The sequence below is a fragment of the Coturnix japonica genome, chromosome 7 (genome assembly GCF_001577835.2).
Source record: "Coturnix japonica isolate 7356 chromosome 7, Coturnix japonica 2.1, whole genome shotgun sequence".
In the NCBI taxonomy this organism is placed as follows: domain Eukaryota; kingdom Metazoa; phylum Chordata; class Aves; order Galliformes; family Phasianidae; genus Coturnix; species Coturnix japonica.
In genome coordinates, this window is record NC_029522.1 from 5478353 (window position 1) to 5496254 (window position 17902).

The window sequence follows — 17902 nt, forward strand, 5'->3', positions numbered from 1 at the left end:
TATTGATATGACCAGAATTAACTTTGACTTAGGTGGTATTTGAATCTAGCACTTAAAAGTGGTGTTAGGAGAAGAAAGACAATTGCCAGATGTGAAATTGTATGAACAGTTGTAGTGGATTTATTTTCTGCTAGAGTGAATTTACTTTCTGCAGCATTTAGTTACCTGGCGCTGTGGGCCAGGGATGAGATTTTCTTTTTTTCCCCTTTTGATTGTTCATCTGAAATATTGCAATGGCACTGTCACATTTCAACGCAAGTGAATAGGGGATATTAATTCGAGAGTGACCTCTGTATGTAGAAAGTCAGAACCTTTGAGCTTGTTAGTGATAATTCTGTTACATCTAGTTGTAGCTAATGTTTGCAGAGGTGTCTGCTGAAGAAGGTAGTTAAGCTGTTGCACTGAGTCTGATTTTGAACATCACTAAAGCTGGAGTCTCAAAGACCTCTGTGCAACCAATTCCAGTGTTTAAGTACTGTTACAGCTTACTTATATAAGTATGAGAAATAAGATACTCTCTCCTTTATTCTTAAATGCAATGTCCTGTGTTTAAGGTTGTGAATTTGCCTCTTGTCCTTTCACTGTGCAACACTGAGAAGAATCTGATTCTGTTGCCTTTGCTTCTTCCTTGACTATATTCACACACTGAGAAGTTCTCCTTGAAACTTGCTGTTTAAAAAGTAAACTCCTTTCTTATTTCTCTCTTTTGTAATGTGTTTTGAGCAAACATTGGATTTAATTAGTGTTGATCCTGTCTATTGGAGTTCCGTTTGGTTAGGGTGGGTTTGATGGTCAAAGCTGATCATTCAGAGCTCTTAGATTTAAAAAAAAATAAAAAAATAAAAAAGGAATTGATCCTGTTTGAATTTCCCAAGCTCTGTGAGTAAGCAGAGTAAGCTCAGAATGACTTAGGCCCAGCTGCAGGTTTATTTACATCTGTGGTTTCTTTTAAGTTTACAGTTTACTGCCTTAATGTTCCGGACTCTGCATGTTCTGGTATCTCTGCTCAGTGGGTAATAAACACAGAACTCTTGTAAAAATCATTTTAGTGACCGTTTACTCACATGGACGCTTTCAGAATGAATCCTCCAGTGAGAGCTGAAACTTGTATGCAAACTATTATGTGGTATTCCCCATGTTGGCCTTACCAGAACAGTTGTTACACAAAAGAGGAAGCATTGCATCTTAGTGTTTCTTGGAGGACTGAGGAGCATAGTGCGTTTATACATGTAGGCATGTGTTAGGTATGTATGGAAGTAACTACTGTAGTCAGAAAAATATGAAATTCCACTGAATGAAAAATTCTATTTTCCATTACCGTGAAATATATTTATATTTAAAGGCAAGAATGAACAACCTTGCCACAGTAGTGAACTGATGATGGTTGTAAACTTCTTCCCCCTTGCCTTAAGAATGAGAAAAATGCCTTAAACTTTGGAAACATAAATAGACACAATGAGTAGGGAAAAGTCTGCTTTTTGCCTCTGACCTCTCATGTATGATAATTATTGATGCATTGCAAATGATTGTTTTTTTAGTTCCTAATCAGTCCACAGAATAACTGTTGAAATGGAGTAAGAAATAAACAACATTTTGCAATTACTGTGACATAATATACCTTAAGGTTGGATTTAGACTGCAGATAATTCACACTTCTACCTGTTTCTATCATTACTTCTTAGAAATAATGATGTTTAAGGATTTACCATTTATTTGTTAATCTCAAGGGGCTTCTTGATTTGTTTAGGATGGCAAGCTTGGCTTTATTGTGAGTAGATGAGACTGGATCTGGTATTAGTAATTGCTTTTTGGCTCAGATAGTGCACCAGTCAGCATATTCCCCTTGTGTTAGAAATTTGTACCCTGAGTAGCACCACCAGGGCCTTTGACAGCAGAGCAAAACGAACTGTTGGTCTTGCACATCTCTGCTGTGGAATTAGTGAGATATAATAATAAAAATGATGAAGCTGGCAGCTGAAAACCACCTGCTCATTGAAGGTAAATTAAATGTGGGAGTCCTTTAGAAAAGATGGAAAATTTCATCTTAAATGCAAAAGTGGAAAAACCAAACTCAAAACACAGAAAGCTTACTGCTTACAGGAGTGGTCTGTACATGTCTGTGCATGGTGCTTCTACTTTATTTATCACCTAGACAGGAGGCTCTTGTTGAAAGCTCTGTTCAAAGGAATACAAGTCAAACTGCTGCCCAATAATTCTTCTTGATTTTCCATGCAGTCACAGTGCCAGGCAGTGTTTATGTGGTGGTTGAGCTTACATCAGGTCTGTATTAGAAGTGGAAAAGCTTTCACTTCTTTGTTAACAACTAACAAATAGCAACAGCAGAAGTGAAGTTATTTTTTGGTCCAATTTGACTGTAAGTTATTACTTTAATGATGAGGATAGTATTTCAAACTGTGCCTTGAGAGATTATGTGAAGTATTGGCTTTCTCACTTTGGGATAAGGAAACAGAGAAGCTGTTTTCCTTTCCCCATCTGGCTGTCTATGTGACTATGGCTCTTAAACTTTGCTCACCATCGGCAAGGTCACGTCAATACCAGAAAAGTAGGTGTTGCAGTTGTTTGTCATTCTGAGCACAGCAGGAGAACTGCTACTATTTGCAGAACACTTCTCCACTGACAAAGATTGTGTTGAGCTCAGGGACTGCACTGAAATAAGGCGAACATGCGCTGCAGTTCATCAAGTCTTACTGCAGAGCAGTATGGCAGATCTTCATTTACTTTTGCCTTTGTTACGTATCTGTATGTGTTTGAGTGAGTTGCTGCAAGATACAATGTCTCTTTTAGAAGGAATTAGCGGCCAAGTGTACATCCACAGGAAGCTGTGTGGGAGCAGAATGCTGAAGAGGGAATTAGAAGTAATGATGAATTTTATATTAAATTCGATGGCTCATCAGCCATGGAACAACAAACAAGCACATCAGAACTCATCTGATAAATGTGTTAGAATTCATTAAGAAGCACTGAAGTTCTTAGATGAAGAAATATCAATGAAAAGTATTGATTTGTGGGATATGTGCCTTGATTTCTTTCCTCCTTGAATGACTCATTATTTGCAGACAGGGGACTGGGCTTAAGGTTTTCAAATTTCACATGTTAGCTTAAATAATGAAGTACATTTCCACTTTTCAGCAAAAATAATCTTGTTCTGGACCGGGATCTATTTTTGCTGTGGGTTTTTTCTTTGTTTTGGGTTTTTTTTTGTATAAGATATGTGTGGATGAGTTGTAGAAGAGACAGTATAAAGGCCTCGTGTGTGTCTCTGTGTGTGAATTCCAAATGCATAAAGAAGATATAGTAAGGAGGCTGTTGGTAATGCAGTATTAGTTTGCTGGGAAGTTGAGAAACAAAGCACAGCAAAAATTAAACTAATCAAGCCCTGGATGTTTAGAGGTGCTGTTCATTGAACTGGATTTCATATTTTCTGTATTCAGACCAGACGACATTCTAAAGGAAAATCTCCCTGGGGAATCTGCACGCTTAAAATAACATGAGTTTCTGCTAGTTGGCATCTGCCTACTATTTTTCGACTGTATTTGTAGGCATTGCTAGGGTAGCTGAAGAGATAGCTCTGCACTGTCTAAGTTCGCATTAGAGCTATCAATGTGCGTGGTGCTTTTTATTAGATATCCAGATGCTCTAAGCTATTTAGTGCTTGTGGCTGTGAACAGTTACTTAGTTTCAGAAGTAGATAGAAAAAAATAAAACAAAACTGAATAACGATTTAAAAAATATTTCTATGTGCTTGAAGAGATTTTCATTCAGTCTACTTAGAGCGCTGTCGGAGCACATACAGGCAGAATGGCCATACTTAATCATTCCTGCTACTTAAATGTGTCATACTTTGTTATTCCAAGTGTTCTTCCACTTCAAAAGACTTGTTGCTTGTAAATTTGAGTTTAAGAGCTGGACAAATCATGATTTAATTGTGTAGTGTGTTAGCATAATAAACATGGTAACTTGTATGTGATATGACTTAGATTGTTACGGCTAGAATGTTTTGGTTTTTTTTTTGAGGCACTTAGGCACTGGAACAATAAAGGCATCTCAGTCGTGTAAACCACGCTATCTTCTGAGATGTACTGTTATGTTGTTTGTGTCTTTATTGCAGATTTATAGAATTAAGATCTGTATGTTGTCAATTCACAAACATACCTTGCATTCTGTTAAGTTCTAGTACTGGGGGATAAGGATTGGTTTCTAGCAAAAATTCAAAAGGGTATCTGAGTAAGTTGGGAAGCAAGTTTTGCCTGCCAATAGCTTTTTCTCCTCTTTGGTGGCAGCCACATCTGTGCATCTGTGCCCATACTGAGTGTACTAATAGTTAAATTAGTTAGCCAATCTCCACTCTGCAAGTGAAGAGGATTTGTCTTGTCTACCCTCCTGAGTTTCAGCAGTTGGTTAAAATAAGATGTCATCATGCCTTCTGTAACAGTTGGCCCTGTCTTCCCCCTGTTGAACAGTTAAACTGTTTAGCCTGTTTAGACTCTAAGCCTTATGTGGCCATAACTCAAGTTTTAACAAGGAATTTTGTTGGGAACAAATCTACCTTGTTTTTCCCCAGATCTCTTTGTGGTTTCTTCCTTCTTTCAGCTGATGCGATCCAAGTTGTTCAGAAGAGGTTATTATAAATCATTTTCTGTCCATTTTTAATGTTAGCAAAGTTATTAGAGTACCCAGAAGGTGGAGCACATAGAGAATAGCCTTATTTATGCTTATTTATGAAGTTATTAAAAACTTATTAGGTGTGTCAAAATATATTTAGGGATGTAGCAAAGAATAACTGTGTGTCTGATACATGTCCAGCTTGATCAAGATGTTATCTTTAACTGCTCTCCCTCTCTGGTGAAGGAAGCTGTTTGCTCAAGAGCAAAACGTATTATTTTGATGTTAGTTGGACTTGACTGTGAGAAGTCAGATTGTGTCTGGATACAGTGTTGCATGCTACCAAAAAAATCCCTTAATGCTTGAGCTGGTTGCTGTTTCAATAAATATCTTTGTCTTTGCTTCTTTGCTTTTTTTTAAATTTTTTTTTTTAATTTTTACAATAGATATGTTTTTGTTATTAAAACTTGTATGGCAAATGTACGTCCTTATGTGATGCTGTATAATTCCCCAAAGTTAAGAAGTATGCCAAAACAGTACTACAATCAGACTCATTGTTGTGTATGTTTCTAGCCCTCAGGTGAAACTTGAGTCTGAAGCACAGGATGATTAATGTGCTGTTGAGCTCCTCCTTTTGGATCTTTCTGGTAAGCAGCTTACATGTGTGCATAGAATAGATTTGATACAGACTATTAACATCTGCTTGGATGAAGTCAATGTAGAGAGATGAAATTGCAGTACAAAGATATGCTGAGATAGAGTACATTGCCACTAAAATGAGGGAAAATACAGCCTCAAGGCTTTGAATGTTACAATCAGTATAAAAACCTGAATTAATCAGGGAGGTTCTTCCTGTTTGACATACTCTTCTTGATGCTTAAACACTCCTTTTGATCAAATTATTTTTAATTTCTGTTCCATGTGTACTTTGGAAGACATTATAGATTAGGATTGTGAGGTTTCATAATGTCATGTTGAAAATGTTTAATAGACTAGAAAAAATTGGTTTTCTGTATCAACAGCTATGAAAATGGGACATTTCTAGATAAAATAGCTTTAAATTATGATGAGTATGTATTACATAATATTTCAACCTTTCTTCATAGAAGGTAACTTCAACTACTGTACTGTGTACATCATTTCCAAAATGTAACATTTCTGTACATAGGGGAAACTCATTCCAAAAAATGGCTCTTTTTCTATAACTTTTTGTATGCTGAACTTTTTGTGTCCGGAACAACTGACATTTCATTTCTCTGTTGGCTGGATTAATTACTTTGAAAACGGACGGTGCTTCTCTGATTGCCGCAACATCAGTCAGTTCTTGCCAAATTAATTTTCTGTTTGTCGATGGTCCATTAACTACATTATAATGCCTCTGTCCCCCAGGCAGAAATGCAAGCAGCACATATACTCTTGCTTTTTGTGTTGGAACAAGCAAATAGAGAGGAAATACATCTGCCATCAGGTTGAATCCAGGCGTTTCTCCAACTTCTCTAAATAATCAACAGATGGAAAACACTTAACTTGCTTCAGCTGGTCTTTTTAATTCACACATTTAAAACAAATAGCAACAAGCGTGTTCTATATTGCACTGAACAAAATGACATAGCTGCTGTATTGCAGGCACCTTGCAATGGAATTCTTAATTCCTAAAATTCAAGCCAGCTCAGGTGAAGCTATATACGAACTTGTTAAGGCACCTCTTGCAAAATAATTGAAACTTCTCAGAGCTTAAGGCTCACTATTGTCAAGACATTGGTGTTATAAATCATTTAATGTTAGGTGACAGTGACCTCCTCAACTTTTGCCTGTTCATGGGCCAACACACCGCATGGACTGCATTGATATATTCACCTATTGGAATAACAATTTCTGACCGGGGGAGGTGATATGACCTCTTCGTATTTCCATACCTCTGTTGTTATTTTTTTGCAGTTTATTTTACTGATGTTTGCATTTGCTATGGTGAGGCATGACTGTGCTTAACACTGGATTACTAAGCTCAGCCACAGCAGGCATTCTGAAAATCTTTGGCAAATCTTTCATAAGAGAGGCCAATGCTGTTTTGTTCTGTACTTTGGTGCCATTTATTTTATTTGATTCTGTGAATAAAACTGATTGAAACAGTGTGGAACTGCACCCTTCTAGCATGAGATAAGGTAGTAGTCTGAAAATATTTCTGCTTCATAACCTGACTCTGCCTGGTGAGGTGGGGAGAGAGGAAATGCATGGCAGGCAGTGTCATCTCAGTGAAAACGTGGGTTGTAATCTATTTTTTTCCCCAAGACTAAAAACATGATCATTTCTTTGAGGAAAAATATTCTACAGTTTTAGAACACCATTGTAGCAATGCTGTAGTACCAACCAGTGGAGGAGATGACACAGTGCAGCTTGCACTGCTTAACACAATTGTCAGGAATTTGCACCACTGCTTAAGAGCGGAAGCTTTACTGGGTTTGCTTTTTGGACCATTCACACCTGAAATTCTAGGGGAGGACCTACAGAAATGCCATGTGATTTTTGGTCACACGTGCTGAATGTAAGAGCAATGAGGTTAAAAATCCAAATTCCCTGGCATGTTCATGGATAAGTGATGTCCTTCAGGGGTGTTAAGTGCTGAGATCAATTTGTGGAACATACAAGCAGCTGATGTCACAAGCATGGGCAGTGTTCACAGGTGCTCTATGTTGACTTGTCCAGATCATAAACAAAACACAATGTTTGTTTGCCTCAAAGGGTTTCTCATGCTTCTCAGTGTTTCTGTTGGCTTCTCAGTCTCCTGTTCTGGACTACATCCCATTTGGTGACCATCAGTACGGTCCATTTCTCCCATTAGATCATTGAAGAGCAGAGCACTTGATAGTCCTGTGGTTCTTAAGCTGAAAAGCTTTACAACCTTATTGTTGTATTTAATTGTTATATAAACTAAAACCACTTTGATTGTGGATGGGAGAAGTAAAAATAAATAAATAATAAAGTCCACAACAACAACAAATCCTAGGGGTAGTTTAAAAGTGTTTGTAGACAATGACTCTGCATACATAAAAAATAAATGTGGAATAATAAAAAAATAAATAAAAAATAAATGGGGAATAAGTAGAACTGTCAAGGCAGAGAATGGCTTGAAGAATATGAAATGTAGATGTTGGTCTGTAATACAAAGGTGCATGTAGGTATGCAATATGTAGAAGCCCTTGTTAGTGTTGCATTTACTGCAGGTATTCACTGTGTTTCTATTGAAAAACCTTCTCAATTCAGTGCTACATTAGCAGAAAGCACTACTGAGGCCAAGCTTTTAGATCTTGTAAAACAGATTTGCTGCTTCTTGCTGCATATGTGCTTGTAAATATCTGAGCTAGGCCTATGTGACTTCATGTGTGAGGAGAATAAAATTGTGGTCCCCTGTGCTTCAACTATTACTTATGACTGACAGAGAAATGTACACATGCGGGATTGGGAGTCTTAACTCCTACAGGCTCCTAGGAGAGGATTTTTAACCTAAGAAACAGTTCAATTTGTTCCAATTCACTTTTCAGCTTCGATTCATTAATTCCGCTTCACTTCTCTCCCCTGTAAACAACCTGAGCATGGAGTTGTGATACCTGTTAGTTGATATTTTGATACTGCTTGAAGAGTTCATAGCTTGAGAATATGAGTGTTAACCTACTTCATACACATTACTGTTGTTCAAGTTGGACATTTTGAATACTGGGGGAAATAACATATGTAGTCGCTTCTTAAAGAATAAGTTATTTTAAACTTGGTAGTCTGGTTGTGTACTCTGATAGGAGGGAAAAAGACATTCAGGGTTTGTAATTAGAACTAAATAGTCCAGGCAAGACAGATCTCTAGGTCAAGAGAGAAAAATGCCTTAAGATGATAAAGGCATAAGTGTGAGGAAGTTCAGCATGGATAAATGAGAGAGATCGTGCTATAATAGCCTGGTTTAGTGGAGCAGAGCTGTTTTTTTTCCTTGAGCTGTCTGTATGTTTCCTTCTCAGAGGATGTGGTGTGAGTGGATGGGGCTGTCCAGAGCAATGGTAGGGATGTGCTGGGTTGAGGCTGCACATATCACTGTGGCTCGGACTGTGTCCTGCCATGGCAGTTCCCAGTCAATGTTGCAGAGCGACCTGTTTGCAGCAGTTGATGGTTGCAAGGTCAGTTCAGCTAACTGAAGCAATCTTTTGCTGTTTGCTGAGCAGCTGCAGACTTGAAGGATCTTCTAGTCTCACTATCGCAGAGACTATGTTTAAGTGTTTTTGATAGGTGATATCACCACAATTTTTATTCATATTTTTACTTAGAATTTAAGTATAAAAAAAACTCTGATTCTGTTCTGATTCAACATAGGTCTTGAAATCATTGATGATTTCCACTTGAACAGAAACTCAGGCTGGCTGCCAGCGTTATCAGGAGAACAGCTACTGCCCCCAGAGGCAGTTAGAGTAGTGCAGAGCACTTGTGTAGTGGCAGATACCAAAGAGATGAATGGCACACAGGAGTCTTGAAATAGTGCCAAAAAATGGATCCTAAGAGACCCTGAGAATATCAATACTGGGTAACATCAGTGAGCCACTTTAGAGCTAGTCCTGACTTAATCTCGTTACTGACCTTAGACCATTAAACTAATGTATAATAATCCAAATGTGCTGTTAAAGTGAGGAGGGAAAAATCAGTATAGCAGTATAGAGCGTTATTTAATTGTGTAGGAAAAAACTGGGAGTGGAGCAATGAATAAGGGGAGAAATTCCATACTAAGAAATGCAAGACGATAATACCAGTTCTGAGTACAGAAGAGAGGGACGTCTGTGAGTCAATAGCTGGAGATGGCTGAGGAGGGTGGTATGAGGACAGCGTATTTAGGAGCTGTGGTGAGCAACAACAATGTTGTAGATGGAATGTGATGTGCAAGTTCAGAACTGTTTCCCACAAAGGGGAATGTGAACTGGAGTGAGCACAAGGAAAAGCAAAAACAGCACAGATATAGGTATCTATATATCAGATATAGATATAGATTGTGATGGCAATTAATAACACCTTCTCAAACCACAGGGATATTCTGCATCCCCGTGTCTTTATCAGAAAACAATAAAGTTTACGTATCTGATACATTTATGTAGTTCTTAAATTGTTTGCTTTCAGTATTTATTAAAACACTTCAGGTTTTCTGTATATATTTTTTTCCTGCAGGTCTAACATAACTATAATAAATTACAATTTGAATGAATATTTATAATACAATAATGCCTTCAGTGATGCAACACTTAATATTAGTCATGCTAGTAGTTACAGCTTCTGTGTGTGTTTTACTAATGTGCGATGTTGTGCTTTGACTTACATTAAACAATTTAAGATAAATGGAACAGTTTTATTGGAGAACAGTTCTCCTCTTTTGTAATTCTAGAAATCATTTTTACAAGTTTTTATGCCAGGATCCAGGGTTCAATAGATTAAATTGTTCGTACTGGGTCACCCCTGGCTGCCCTCCAGCCTGTTACACATTTCAAATCTCCTCGTAGAAGATTCCTTTCTGTTGTCTGTATTCTCAAGGATTTAATTGTACAGGGCACTTAGACACGCAGCTTTTGCATGTGGCACAGCTAATGTACACGTGCAGAAATAAAGGTGGTGTGGAGGCTGTTCCTGTGATTAAAAAAAGACCTGTGAAGTGAGTAACAGGAGGAGTGTTGCTTTCAGTTGATCTTCAGTGGTGCTTTTCCATAGTCACTAGCAGAGTGTGGAAGATGTGAACTACGTGACCAAGTTGGTGGCTGAGCTTTCTAACCTTATGTTTGTGTGCTCTCTGTATCACGGTGCAGTGTGTTTCTCAGGAGTCAGAGTTGTTGGTTTCTACAATCCCAGCATTACGCTGTATCTGTTCTTCATTTTCTTATTCCTGGTGTTATGTTTGATACCCATATCTAAGCTGTGCAGTTCCAGGAGGGTTGACATTTGTGAATTCTCTGCAGGGCTGTGTACCTCTGATGCTCTGAACTAATTAAGAATTACGTTTGTTGTAGAGTTGGGAGGAGAAAATGTGTGATATAAGAAAAAAAAAAAATAAAAGAAAAAATAAAAGAAAATAGTACTAGTAGCAAATAATTTAAGCCCCCAAACCTGTTGGCTTAACTGTCATCTGCAGTAAGGCTCAATGTATCTGGAACAATTGTGTTTATCACCTTAGGTGAATCACATGTGAACCATTTTGGACATGAGGGATAATTTCCCAGTTGCCACATTGCTTGCAAATGAGGAGTGACTGTGTTGCTCCACGGAGTAGGCAGCGTGATGCCTGTTGAAATGAAAGCCTCGTGCTCAGAGTGTTAAACTGTAAGTGATTAGAAAAATATTCCCAGACAATTTGTCTCAATGCTGAAACTATGAAAGTGTAAATCCTCAAAACTAGATGTGGCAATATGTGACACTCAAGGCTTTCCTTTGAAATTTGCAGCTAAAGATAATACCAAAATAAATACACTTCAAGTAGCTGCCTTTCTCTGCACCCAGTCAGATGGAAATTATTAGAAAAGAAAAAATGCAGCAGCTGAATTTAATAACAGTGTAGGGTTTATGACGAGGGAGCAAATGTTCGTCATGAGTCAAGAAAGACAATATTGTGCCATGTTTAGAAGGTCATGCAAATATTTGGCTTCACAGCCTTACGTGTGACATTTGCATCAAAAACATGCAATTCAGTAGCAAGTATGAAATGTTTTTTTTCTGTTCTGTCATCATCAGTGGATGTGAAATGAGAACGCCTGAATCAGTGTGGGTGCCCAGTTGCCTGTCTATGTTACATCATTACTTCATGACCCCTTGTAGCCACAATGAGCCATGACACTAAATTCTCATAAGTAACATCACAGGTGGAAGCAAATTTGTCATTAATATTATCTCCTTACAATATCAGAGGTAATAATATTCCTCTCCATAAACAGAACTGTCCCCATTTGGTACGTGCTGTGATGTAGAGGAGCAGGTAATGGGCATTTACTAGCTCAGACATTCACTACTAGCCTCAGAATACAGTGAGAATGACTGATTACTTCAGATACCATTAGCTCTGCATGAAGTAACAAGCTAATGTGAGGTAAATTGGAGACTGGAGTTTGATCCAGAAATGGACTGCGAGACATAAGGCAGTACTTACAAATGCTTTATACTAGATCTGCACAAGATGGTGTGCAACAGAATTGGACACAGAAAACCAGATCCCCAAATATACCTTCCTGATGTTGTTTAGTTTTCCTAATAACCCAGAAATGTTGCTGTGTAAACAACAAAACATTTATATGGAAGTGCAATTTCCCAGTGAAGTCAAACACTACTTCTCTCACTCATGGTCATTTTCCAGTGTTCCTGGTATTTCAGGGTTCTAGTAGTCAATTTAGTAATGTGCTTTTATTAAACATCATCTTCAAGATAGGTTTAGAAAAAGCCTGCTGCTCCTTACTTACTGCACATACTATTATTTTGGCAAGGATTTCTTTAACTGCTGTATACTATAGAAGAGAGAAAGGAAGATTGTTTCAAAATGAATGAATTGCAAGTGTTCATCAGGAGCAGGATAATGGGGACTAAATCTGCAGGTGTGATGCCAGCCATTGTGTGCTGTTTTGTCTCTGAAGTCTTCAAAGTAAGGAAATAAATTTCAAAGAAAATCCATGTCTGTTGTGCTGATTATAGCAGCCATCCTATGCTTGTTGGAAGCCCTTTGCCCATCAGTGTGTTCTGGACATCTCCAGTTCTCTGGAAACAAGACTTGAAAAAAAGAAATTGAGCTTTCTATCCCTTTTGCATTTTCTTTCTATAGTGCAGTAGTTCAAATGATTGATTCATGCATAACGTTGCTTATAAGCTCCAGCCAATTCACTTGCTGTTTCCTCCGTTATATGATTGGTGAAGTAGATAAGTGATGGCTGCCTCGGGGCTAATACTTGCAGCTTCAGAGCAGAATAAAACCTTGTTCTCATGCTGTGTATGCAGATGAACAAAATCATGTGTCTTTTTCCACATTATGTTAAATGTCCTTTCTGTCTCCTAGTATTTGGAGTTCATTGAGCTATTCCACTGCACAAAATAAATCAATTCTACCTCACTGTGTAGCAGTGTACAAAATAAAGCTGAGAAGCAGAAAAAGCACTAGGTTTCTATGAGTGTGAGGGATTTTCATGGCCATTTTTTTCAATAACATCTTTAAAAAGCCACACGTGCCTCAGGTGGTATTTATCTTATCTGCCACCTGTTGACTGGCAGAGCTGCAGGGCCATTCGTACCATGAGGCTCTTTGTTGTGGTGGAGTAATTGATGTTACACCATAGTATTCAAGCTGGTGGAGAATTACTATTTAATTATTGCATACTGGTTAATTTAACCATATTAAGGAGATTATGGATAACGCAGTGTTTAATAAAGCCATTAAATATTCCCCACTGTAGCTTTCAGGAACAAGTAAGCACTAAAACTCAAGTTAAATCCCTGGGGAAATGAAGAACTCTCCATGTGTGGGGTGATGCACCCCATGTCTGATTTTGTAGTATTTAATAATGTAACGTTCTTAGGAAGAAAATAAATTCATCTCAACGAGGAAGATGAGGTGGATCATGGGATATTCAGGGGTTTTCCACGTTGCGCATCTATGAAGATCAACTTAGGAATCGGGCTTTCTGTACGTATGTGCATGGGTGTTTTGGAGTATCATTTTGTGACTTGCTTTGGTGTTTGGAATTATGTATTATTTGTTTGTCTGGATCTTGTTTGGCAAGGGTTTGGGAATGATAAAACCTTGAGAATTTTAGAGAGGGAAAGTGCTGCTAAGGGCTAAATGCCAGCAAAGTTGTGCTGGAAGGGCAGAATAGGTTTATAGCACAGAAAGTCAGGAATCACTTAAATCAGTATTAAAGTTGTTGCTTTCTTTTTGAACTTGAAACAATAGTCATGTAGCAAACTATTTACTTGCTTTTTCTAACTAATTCTAAGCCTGATAATATCTTTAACACTTATAAGTCTTGTCTCCTTAAACCTTCCAAACACTATGAATTCCCCATTAAAAGCAGAGTGATAAACAAATTATTCTGGAATTAAATAAAAAAATAAAAAAAAGGAAGCTTTGTAGCACACAGTGTTTGAAGATTGGTGCAAAAGCTTTGTGACTTGTAGTAGGTGCCTGCTGTTTCTTGTACTTAGCATTTGAGAACAATATGGCTCATATCATTGTTTTCATCACATTAAGTTGATGGCAGCTGGGGAAAACAGATGTAACAATAATAGTTTGACATCATGCTTGTAGGTTAAGACACTCCTTTTAAATTATTTAGGTTGGCAATGTGGTTCACATAATAACTGAAAGACATTCTAAAGGCATGTGAAGGAGGTGTTCTATGAAAATGAGTGAACGTACAGGAGAAGTCTGATAAACAGGAGAGCTTGACGTTGTCCCTGTGCAAGTTTGAAGCTCACTGTATCACTTGTTTGTGAAAAAAAGTTATTCAACTAATTCTTGCTTTCATTCTTGATAGTACTAATTGTCTTTAGCTGTTCATTAGTGGAATAGCTTTCAGATACCACCTGCAGAGGGAGACCTAGTGAGAAACCATCAAATAGGTAGGTTGCTACAAAAGTAACGTCTGCTATTTAATTCTATAGAAACTAGAATAGATATGAAGAACACGATAATGCTACTTGATAGAGCAAATTCTGCATTACAAAACAGACTTTTTCAACATAGTCAACACAATTAGCTATGAATTTCTGCTAATTGCTTGTAAAAATCCGCATGGCCATCCACAGCATGGCTTGTCTTTCACTCCAGTGTTGCAGCTGCTGAAAGGCATCACTCATCATCTCACCCTGCTCACATCCACTTCTTTGTCTCCACAAACATCCAGCAACCTTTGATTAATGTCGGTGGGTGCCATTTTTTCCATGTGGAGGAATTCAATGACACACCTTTCTTCTGTATGCACTTCCATTTAGATGCCATTTAGTATGACTGCCTCTCTGCTACAGTCTGTTGCATGGCAACAATATGTAGCAGAATGTAGTTGGAAAGGTTTGACCACAACTACTCTACAGCCAACATCAGCATCTGATGTTGTGGGCCTTCAGAATAAAATAGGAGGCCTTACTTTTGGAACAGCTCTCGTAAATTTAAATGTGTTCTCTCTACAGGTAAATACATATATATTTATATACAGGAGGATCACCTGCCATTTCATAGTTGAAACTGAACTAACTGGAGCATCAGTAATAAGTGTGTTGAAGGACACATACTAGAATGGATTAGATCATCTCTGTATTATCTAATGAGCTACCAGTCTGGTTATTATCTATTGTAACCGAATGGCATTTTAGTTGCTTTTTGCAAAGCCGATGAAAGAAAAATCACCAAAGAATAATCTATCACTGCATTATTCTTTTTACAGGCATCTTAGTTACCTTTAACTTGATTTCCCCTGCATTTGAACTGTAGTTCTGTGCATAATTTTTGTGAATTACAAATTTTCCATAATATTAATTACTTTCTTTTTCAAATAAAATCTTTCCATTGAAGTTTTTAATGCTTTTGGGAAACTTTGTGCTATCTTGAATTAAGTTAATCCTTCTTAATGTATGGGAAGACTCTGGATGCTGGTTTACGTTTGATTATGCAGCGGTGCCATAAGTCTTAGGGTAAAATGAAGTGTAACTGCATAGGGCTGAAATGACGAAGCAGGAAAATATTTGCTAAGGTGGTCAAACTGTGTGGCAACTTCCTGAAATGCTTGGCAAAGTCTCTTAACTACTTTGTATTTGTGGGAAGTCTTTTACTGAATATAGACTTGTGAAATGATAAAATATTGTGAAGAAAGAAAATTCAAAAGACGTGAATTTTTTTCTTGTAAACATATGGCATGCAAATAGAAATACCGACAGGCTTGAGGTATCTATGTTGCTGACTGTTCAGGAGCATCCCCATAGGGGACAAACACTGCAATTCCACATCGTGAAAGAATTATTCTCAGCTTTCTGTAGGAGTGATGTGTATGACAGATGGTGGAAATGGCCAGTTTATTTATTTTCAACCTACTATGTGCTACGTTAAAAGCTACAGCCTAGTAAGAGAACCAAGAAGACCTCTTGTCTACCATGAGGTGCTTCTGGGCTCAGTGGGCAGGGAGAGGGATGATGACTGGAGGGAGCCAACCACTCGATGGGAAGAAAGGAAGGAAGTCCAAGCAGTAGAGTAGGAATGTCCTGAGAGGGATGTTACTTGCAGTGGTAGCAGCTATACATCAGAAATGGAGAAATTAAGTCTTTCCTGTAGATCCAAAGATGTGACTTTTTGGTCTTTGTTAAGTTCAGGCAGTCTGAGAGTTGCTGAACTAAAAAGGAAAAGGCTTTACTCTTACAGAGAGTGCAATGACCTTTTTTCCAAAACCATTTTATATTTTCCAATGAGGAAAAATGTTTTTTTCTTTTCTACTTGAACTTCGGCTGTGCTCACTGGATAATTTTATGCTCTGGAGAAACCTCGCTGTAGCTGCTGAAAGCAAGGCTTGCTTCAGAGAAGCAGTTGGGCAGGGGAGAAGCTTTCCTGCATGAAATGCATGACTGTCTAAGGGTCAGCTTTGAGCTTTGCCTGTAGTTTTCAATTAATAGCTTTGAAATCAACAGGTCTTATTTTTCTTAGCATTGCAGAGCTGTTCAGGTTTTCACTTTACATCCTTGCTTTTTTCAAAAAGTAAAAACACCTTGGAGTTGTAGCTATAGGTCTATGTGCGTATATTTGAATAAAACATAGTATTTCGATACATATGCATTTTCAGTTAATATCTGAGCAAAGATTCATAGTTGGACAGAAAAAACGAAGGCCTCAGAGTCTACATGACTTTGTAGGTGAACTAAGGTGATCAAATTTCTCAAAAATGTCCAAGATTAATTTCTCCTCAATTATGTTCAGATAAATGATTCCATTGCTGTTTATTGTTAGCAGGCAGATGGTAGGTGATCAAAATGTAATGGTCAAACACCACTTCTCTTTGGAGGTGAAAAGATACCCATCTGTTTGTGACATTGTACCTAGGGGAGCCTGGAATTTGGGGTTAGTTGATTACCAAATATTTTTAGGAATCTTCCTTTAATTCATTTACATATGTCTTTTAATATATATTACTTGGTTTCTACTGGACTTTACTGTAAAGGTGGCCATTGGGTTTTGTTAGAAAAAAATATTTCTATGTTGGAGTGTCTCACATTGAACTGAATTGACCGTGTTCTCACACAGTAGGTTTAGGGCATCATATTAAATAATAGCTGAAGGATTGTTGTGGAGATTAAACCAGTGTGCTATACCAAAACCTAGTAGTCGTACGATATTTAGAGTACTTAAGGGCATTAAAAAGGGCTCTGATACTTCTTGTAGAATATCTGATATCTATTTTATCTTATTCTAAGAGGAATTGCCAATTTGTGAATCAAATGAATGTTTGTAGCAAAATCTCTAAGTTCTTTCTCATTTTTATCAGTGTGCCTTTGATATGAACTGTAACCCTTGGGTCTGAGCAGAATGAGCAGGTGACGTAAGTAAGGTTTGTGTAGTCGCTTTGCTCAGCCGGTCTGTCTGAAGTTGAGAAAGTGGCTGAGACTTAATATTTGCATTTGTGACTTTCTTTGTTCTGATGTTCACATTGAGCTTTGCTGCTGATTGTTGCCTCAGGCAGCGCCCGGGGAGATGGTACTGCAATGAAACGCAGGAAACATCTGCCAGACTGGTTACACCTTTCTTCTTTGTGCTGTGATTATCTTGGCATGTGACACATGTAAAACTACTAAGTACATCTTATGTTACGTGAAATAATTAAAATCTAAACACAATATACTTTGATTAAGGAAAATGTAGAGTTTATGAATCTCTGTGCTACAATTAGATGAAGCTTGCAAACAGTGAGCCATGAATGGTTTGTAATCCACCTCTGCATGGATAACTTACAGTGTTTAGTGGTGAATCCTTAGTTACTGTATCAGATCAGGAAGACAAAAATTGTCCTAAGCTGTCACCTCTCTAATGTTAAAGCCAGGCATCTTCAATGGACAAGACCTCGAAGTCCACTTCAGGTTACTTGATACCCTGTTTAAACTACTTTTCCTTAAGATGCTATTTGCAACCATCCACAAAGTTACTGTATGACACATCCATAGTCTTTGAATATACTCCTGCTTTTCATCCTAATATTATTCTTAGTGTACTATTTTATTTTTTTTTTGTATTACTCTGCAAAACTAAAAACAGGACAAA

The 17902-nt window shown here is 37.7% G+C and overlaps 1 long non-coding RNA gene across 9 annotated transcripts in view; it reads left to right on the top strand.

Moving 5' to 3' along the window:
* Window positions 1-17902, top strand: part of LOC107316441 — a 311291-nt gene that overhangs the window by 93473 nt on the left and 199916 nt on the right. For all 9 annotated transcript variants that reach the window (XR_001556346.2, XR_001556345.2, XR_004307965.1 and 6 more), the window contains exon 4: window positions 5197-5270. This is a non-coding gene — a long non-coding RNA (uncharacterized LOC107316441). The remainder of the gene's footprint in view (window positions 1-5196; window positions 5271-17902) is intronic.